Below are 8,019 nucleotides of genomic sequence, written 5' to 3' on the forward strand. Positions count from 1 at the left end.
ACGCATCCACGTGCGTGCGCCTGGTAGCGTGCGCACATGGACACCCGCGTGCACCTTTTAAAATCTACCCCATAATGAATACGCATGAGATGAATTTGCACACATTGGACACTCAGTGTACACAGAAGCCATCCCGGGCACATTCTGTGTGAGGTCACAAGGATGGCTTTGGGAAGGCTCTGATCTTGAGGGACTTCACGACATGGGGTAGGAATGAGGGACATGTTATAAAGCCCGGGTGCATGCAAGGTTTTGGCAGGACTCCGAAAGAAAAGTCATTTCTAAACAAGGATTGCCCTCCAAATGTCCTTTATCATATTCCCCTTTGAGGAGCAACAAAATTGGTTTCTCTGACTTTCATTGATCAATGATCAGCGTTTAGCTTTCTCACCAAATTTCTGATTTTAGTACACATGTTCCGCTATTAAACTGGACTCTCAAACCAAACAACACTTCACAATTCTCAAACATTCAAAACATTTCAAAAGAATGTCCACATAAAAGAGAATTTTAGCCTTCATGAGAAGTGAGGATGAGGTCAGGGGTGGTGCTCTGTCACTGCACTTTATGGGATGGCAGGAAGTACTGGAGGAGAGCTGTAGAGTCTTCGAGGGAGGTGTGGCTGCTGATTAGCGCCTCGCATAGAGTATTTGACAAACTGACACTCTACCACACATGAGTGTCAAATTCAGCTTGTCAAATACACGGAGCGCAACGCCACGCATGGTTGAGAAGTCAGCCTCAGTGATGACTCCTGAAAAGGGAAGAGAAGAATATTAAATCAGCAAAATGTGTCCCCAGGTGTTTTTTTGGTAAAAGAAGCAAAAGTATCAGTCATTAATTTGCTGTGTTCCCACCTCACACCAGTGCCTTTGTCCTTTCACCTCTCTAATGTAAGCTAATGGCTTATAAAATTGCTCTTTTCCCTGCCTGCTTAGGGTAATTAAATTACAAAGGAGATAACCCTAGCCACTTTCGTTTGCTAGTTACAGAAGAATGCACATGGCAAATGTTCTTTTTGAAAGCCACAGGAAGGGGCATTAACTCTTCCTTATGATGTTTATTATCGTCTTGATGTCCCTTGGGAAATTATGTGGTCCTATTGGCAAAGCTATCCACTGGCCAACAGAAATACCAAGTGAACAGTAGTACTGGATAGGGGAAGATATTAGAATTTATTATAATTAACTTATCTTAGTCCATGGAAAACTACAGAAAATTCAAAAGGACCAATTGTAGGCTTTTGCATCACAGTTAGCATGGGATGATATCTGCCTGGAGTCAAAGAGGGGCAGGGGATTGATTTTCTAATGGGCATTTTAATTAAGTATAAAAGGTAAGGCTGTCTTTGTTTAAGGAGCGAGAGAGAGAGAGAGAGAGAGGGGGGGGAGGGGGGGGGGGGGGGAGGGGGAGATATAGCCATGAGGGGAGAGGTTTACTGTATCTGCAGCTTGGTTGCAGACTGAGGGAAAAAAAACCAGTAAAGTAGTTTCTTTTTGCTGCTTTTCTATTCTGGCAGCAGAAACAAGCAAAGCCTTTTGTTGTGCTTTTTTAGAAAAAAAAAAATGAAAGTGAATTTTTTTTTACTTAAATGTTTATTTTATTTTGCTGCACAGTTGTAAGAATATTTTTTACACACTGTCAGTATTATGCTAATTTAGTTGCAGGGAACTTTCAGAAGATTTGCAGTGAGTTTATTCAGAATAGAGAGTGAGTTTACTTTTAATTTGATGACGATGTGGATCTCCCAAGTATCAACAACTGTCACCCATCTGGACTGCGGAGAATTTCTTCTAAAGGACTCAACCTTCACGTGAGATTAAACTGAAAATTTATGTTAATATTCTGGACAGAATTTAAAAGGGAATTTTGAAACCTCAGTTTTTACTTTGCTTGAAGTGAACTGAACTGAGATATAGAGCAGGGTAAGTGGTTTTCTGTTAGAATTTACAAAAGCTAATTTTTTAAAATTTTCCAATGCTAATACATTCTTTTTTTTTTTTTTTACTATAATGCCATGTGCTTCCGTTTTGTAGAGTATAAGAATCTAGATGTGTAAATGTGCATGCACTGATTTTGCTTATATTACTTGCAGAAAAAAAATTGTGCGCTTTATATTTTATTTGTATGTTTTTACTTTCTGCTCCAGCCTCTCCTCCCCATCCCTGGGAGAATCTTTGGCGGTGAGGGTATGTTACACAATACATGCCTATTCTAAAGCACACAGCTAAGAGTGGCCCCTCCCATAGATAGGGGTTTACTCTAATTTTGTAAAAGAGCAGAAAAATGCCAGTTTGGTGTTCTTAGCCCAGCAGTCTGCTCCTGCCCCTGCGGGCTTTCAGCTTTGTGCCAGAAGCCTTCTTTCACAATTTACCAGGGTTTTCCCCTACCTACCTCCCTCACACATTTATTCCATCTCACATTTAGCCAAACCATCACAGTGACAGCTCTGAATAGGGAGCACAGACCAGCACTCCCTTCAGAACCCTGGATCCCTCCCCTAGGCTGGGACTTCACCCCTGGGAGCATTCCTAGGCCCTGCAGGGTTCAGGAATCACCAAGCCCAAGCACCCAGGTCCTCTGCACAGGGCTAGGCTGGACCAAATGATACGTTTTTAAACCCAGATACGGGATGTGTCCATGCCCCCTCACCCCAAACGCAGCACATCTGTCACTCTTGCTACAAACAGAAGCAAGCCCTGTTTTCCCCAAACATTTTCCAGCCAATACTGAACAAACATTTTAATTTGTTTTACCTAATTCTGGCAGAAGCAAGAGACTGGCGTGCTAGCAGTGCTAGCAGTAACAGCAGTTGCAATCTTGCACAGCATCTCTGATTCATCCTATAAAATTCAGAGCTGAGTGTCCAAAGCTTTTTAACTGCTTTAGTCAAGACAAATGGTTGCTGTTTTGTGAAAAGCAACTGAGGGTAGTATCTGACTTTAAAATCAAGGTTGTAGAAGCAGCATTCTGGCCTGTTGCAGAAGAAAAAGAGTATGGCGTGTATTCATTTTGTGAAACATTCCCCTCCATGAACAGGTAAAACTGAGGAATTGTCACTCAAGATCCAATCTTTGCAGTTCCAAATTCCAGACATTGCTGTGCCCTGTCTTCTGCCTGCTGTTAGAGACCCCAGCATTTCCACCACTTATATACAACTCCGGTAATCAGAGCTGGTTTGGAGGGGAGCAGGGGTGGTGACAGAGCAATTGCCCAGGTCCCCGGCACCACGAGGTGCACCCTTGAACAAGCTGAGTGGTGTCAGTAAGAGAGAGCTTCGGGGTGCCTGTCACGGACTGGGCACCCATGTGTGTGAGTATCCAGCAGAAACCAGAAATGTCCCCAGCAGAATTCTGTGAACATGTGGTGGGGTTTTGCATTCGGTACCAGTCATATTTGGAAGGTTGTTACAGCACATAAAGCACTGGGAAGTTTTAAGGCTCATGGATGTGAGTAACAACATAGGCTCAAGTCAGGTATTTATTTATTTATTTTATATTATGCTTTTCGGTACTTCAAAGCGTGTGTTATAAGGCTATACAGTTCCACCACAACGGCACACTCCTGCCCTGTGGCACCCACTGCTATTCCAGTACTGAGACCCCCTTACACACACAACTCTGCCAATGCACTTCACTCTTGCCCTGCAGCACTCTCTGCTACTCAAATATTGAGACCCTCACACACAACTCTGCCAATGCACCTCATTCTTGCCCTGTGGCACCCACTACTATTCCAGTACTGAGAGCCCCTACACACACAGCTTTGCCAATCCACCTCACTCCTGTCCTGCGGCACCCCCTGCTATTCCAGTACTGAGAGCCCCTACACACACAGCTTTGCCAATGCACCTCACTCCTGTCCTGCGGCACCCCCTGTTATTCCAGTACTGAGACTCCCACACACATAAGTCTACCAGTGCACCTCAGGCCTGCCCTGTAGCATTCCCCTCCCCTCCCCCCCTCACTGCTATTCCTGTACAGAGATACACACAAATATAGCTCTGCCAATGCACCTAATGCCTCCCAGCAGCAACCCCTATTATTCCATTACAGAGGTGCCCACCTACAACTCTGCCAATGCACCGCACTCCTGTCCAGCAGAACCCCCTATTATTCAAACTTTATCCTCTGGCACTGGGCACCTTGTTTTGGATATAGTGCAACTTGGGATGTGCTGTGGAATTCTCATCCTGGGCTTCCACATGTAAACAGCAATTTTCCCAAGAAGTTGTAAAATGTTTAATATTAAAATATTGGGGAGAATCTGCTCCCCTGCTAAAATAATTTGCTTTTGGGGGAATGTGTGAGATGTCACAGCACTACCACCTTAAAGGTGAATAGTCAGCCTTGTTCATTTGGCTCATGGTACAACAGCAGACTTTTTTTTTTTAAGTAACACAATAAAAATCCTTCAGGTCCCATCTTTTTTGTTACCATTTTACCTTATTCGTAGGGAGATAGTGGTTTTGAAAGTTCCTCCTCCAGAGACAGAAGTAAAGCAGGAGCTGCTGTGCTGATCCATGCACATTATCACTGATACACATAAAGCAGGAATACAGCACAGACAGCTGAAAAGTGGCTCCTCCTCAGAGCCCCATGCAGGTGTCACACTGATACACGTAAGGCAATTGAAAAACATGGAAAGCTGAAAAACAGATCGTCATCAATGCCTCCTGCAGGATTCACACTGAAAGCTAGATCATCATCCGATCCCTACACGGGCATCACACTGATATATATACACTGATAAAGCATAAACACAGCACTGATAGCTGAAGAGCAGATCTTCATCAGAGCCTCATGCAGGCATCACGCTCATTTATGTAAAGCTTGAATACAGCACAGACAGCTTAAGAGAGGATTCATCTGAGCTCCATAAAGGTGTCACACTGATATATGTATACAGCACAGATGGCTGAAAAGAGGATCTTCATCAGGGCCCCATGCAGAAGTCACACTACTACACATAAAGCAGGAATACAGCTCAGACAGCTGAAGGGCAGCGCTTTGTCAGAGCCACATGCAGGCATCACACTGATGCACGTAAAGAAACCTTCAAACAGATTATAAAGCAGGAGTGCAGCCACAATGGCCCACACATGCATATACAGCAGAGATATGCGGCACCATGGTGTTGGCATTTACCAACATGCCCCAGGCCACTTGTGTAACTTTCAGAATGAGAAAGCTTGTTTAACTTTAGAAAGAAAAGTCAATAAACAAGTGAAAGGTGACACTTTTTATCTGATGAAAAGAGTGTACCTCTCACATGAAAATTGCAAACCTATGAGTTTAGACCAATAAAAAAAGTCTCAGTGTTGGCTTGCTTGGTGACCTTTCTTTCTATGCATCCAAATAAGCTAATAAGTGAAGCACACGAGCTTACCTCATCTCTGAAAGCATGAGATGTTTACAGTGCTTTTTGTAGGGAGCACAGATCCCCTTAAAAAACAAACTGATCCCAAATCATACAGGCCTGATGCTCTTAGAAAAAGCCTGTTATGTAGTATGGTAAAAGCCAGGACTGGATTTGCAATTTTAAATAACATGGAACCAACACTAATAGGCACAAGGTCATCAAGGACAGGCCGAGCCAGGCCTACTTTTCACTCCCATCCAAGTGCATGTAGGGAAATGTCGTCCTGCTCTTCTTAGGGAGCTCAGAATTGCAACTGCAGGGATGCATGAGGAGTAAAAGCAGGACCGGCTCAACCTCTGCCTGGTGACCCAGTTTCTGCAGTCCTGACATTCATAACTCCCGCCAGATGCATTCTGGCACCTGTAGTGCTGATGGCAAAGGGGAGACACAGGACTACAGCTACCAGGATGCCCTGGGATGGCAATTAAAAAGCCAGGACCAGCCTCCAATTTTCCTCCAGAAACTGGGTCACTTGGCAGCTCTGGTAAACCTAAATAGGAAAAGATGGTGAATGAATTTCAGTAAGTTACCCTGTACCTACCTTTATGAGGCTATTAACAATATCACTGTCGTATCTTTATGACGCCTTTAGCAAGTTTTGGGGAGCAAGACATTACAGTATTACAAAGAGGAGAAATGAGGAGCCAGAATTCTGCAGTTTGATTCTGGAGAGCCTCACGGGAGAGCTCTTACTCTTGGGACTTTGTACAGGATCCTGTGTTTCACACCCACACATCCTTTGGGGCTTCCCATCCCCCTTTTACCTTGTCTGTTTCCCCCCTCCCCCATTCACCCTGTCCTGGGAGCTTGCTTCCATGTATCTTACCAGGACTTCTCTGAGAACAGAAACGGACAATGAGCCTCTCCCTGGTCCGGCGCCTTTCTTAAGTTTCTGCACTGTACTGTGCTCAGTGAGCAGGAAGAATCAAGAGATGGGGGTGGGTGGGAGAATCATGCCAGAGACATCTTCTCCGCAAAAGCAAACTTCTCATTTTCAGGTGCTTGCGAACCTGACCACAGTTTTCTAAAACTACTGATCCACGCCCTGAAAGGAGCCTGTCCCCAGCCAGCTTAATTCTCCAGCACCGTTACAAAACTCCAGCCAGCTGCTGGGAAACCACAGCACATCAATTCCTGAAATCCAGAAAACGGTACAAGAAAACGCCCTAGAAGTGATAAGGTGAGATTTCCTGCCCTGCGCCGCCGCTGTACATTACCTGCTGCATGAAGACCCACGTGCTGATCCAGGAACGATGAGGGATTCCCAGCCAGGCTCGGCCCCAGGGAAGAGGGCAGGCGCCCCCAGGGAACAGCAGCAGCCGAGGAGAGTGCCCACCGGAGGAAGAGCGCTGGTTATGAAGGCGCCTGCAGTCATTCAAGAGGAAGCCGAAAATGAGGAAGATAAGTCTGTGGTCCACTGGCAGGAAATATCTGGATATGAAGTGACAAAATGTCAAAATTGTGAAATGAAGCTGCATGTCTTTCCAATGGCGTCTTGGCCAATTCAATTTTTAAAAAAAATGCAAAGTTTAACATGTCTAACAAGTGAATGCAAAGAATCTCTGCAGTAGAATATACAATCACTTATCAAACAGGGCGCGGGATTGGACACAACAGTGTGGAATAAGCTCCCTTTAGTCTTCCACATATAAACATGCAGTCCATGAAATCATGCTTCTAGAAAAATCAAACCAAATTTGTATTGGTAAAACAAAATATAATTTTGGTTATTTTGTGTGCAGCACAAGCCACATTTAGTGACACATCAAGTAAAGTCAATGCATTCATTAATTCCATTCAAACTGGTTTAATGTTTGAACAAGGTCTACAACCTGCCTTCAGAGGAGACGAGAAACAGCTTATAGTGCAGCGGAAAGGAGAAAAGTCTTAGTGCAGCGGAGAGGAAAAAAGAGGCCACAATATGAGGCTCCGAGGTGGGATAGACTCAGGAGTGCCATCAGGAAATATTTCTTCATGGAAAGGATGGTGGATGCACTGAACGGCTTCCTAAGGATCGATAGTGGTGGAGGCAAAAACAGTTAACAGAATTCAAGAAGGCCTGGGAGAAGCACAGAGGAGTCTGAGCTGTGAAAAAGTAAAGGGAAAGCCAGAGATCTACCGAGGTCTGTTGTTCTGCAACAGGAAGTAAACTGGGCAGACAAGATGGGCCTTACACTCTTTATCTGCCATCAGATTCTCTGTTTCTATAAACGCGCTCCACAACAGAAGCTTTAATTACACAGGTTCAGTGGTTTCTACTTCCCACCAGTCCCTTGCTACCATAAGTTTAAAAGAGAAACAGTTAAAATACCAAAGAAAATGTGAAAGAAAAAGAAATGGGTCTTATTTCTTCTCAGGCAGTTGACTTTCAAAGATGGCAACTGTGAGTGGACAGAAAGATCCAAGATGGAAGGGGTGGTCCTTTTGATTGACAGTTGCTCTGGCTAATGGGATTTTTCTATTCCTGGTGAACAGAAATGAGGGCCGGTGATTTTCCAAAATAGATCCAGGCTATAGGTATAAGACTAGGAGGTACTCTGTCAGTCAGAAAGCATCCACAGTCCTACCCATAATTCAAGAAGGTTAAATATCACTGCT

General features: G+C 44.4%; 1 long non-coding RNA gene across 1 annotated transcript; it reads right to left on the minus strand.

The window, feature by feature from the left end:
• Nucleotides 1–292: 292 nt before the first annotated feature.
• Nucleotides 293–6,795, minus strand: LOC115094468. Its single transcript, XR_003857561.1, has 2 exons — nucleotides 6,639–6,795; nucleotides 293–754 (listed from the first exon to the last, which is right to left on the minus strand). It is a non-coding gene; the product is annotated as an uncharacterized LOC115094468 (long non-coding RNA).
• Nucleotides 6,796–8,019: the final 1,224 nt, after the last annotated feature.

The sequence above is a fragment of the Rhinatrema bivittatum genome, chromosome 6, assembly GCF_901001135.1.
Source record: "Rhinatrema bivittatum chromosome 6, aRhiBiv1.1, whole genome shotgun sequence".
Lineage (NCBI taxonomy): Eukaryota > Metazoa > Chordata > Amphibia > Gymnophiona > Rhinatrematidae > Rhinatrema > Rhinatrema bivittatum.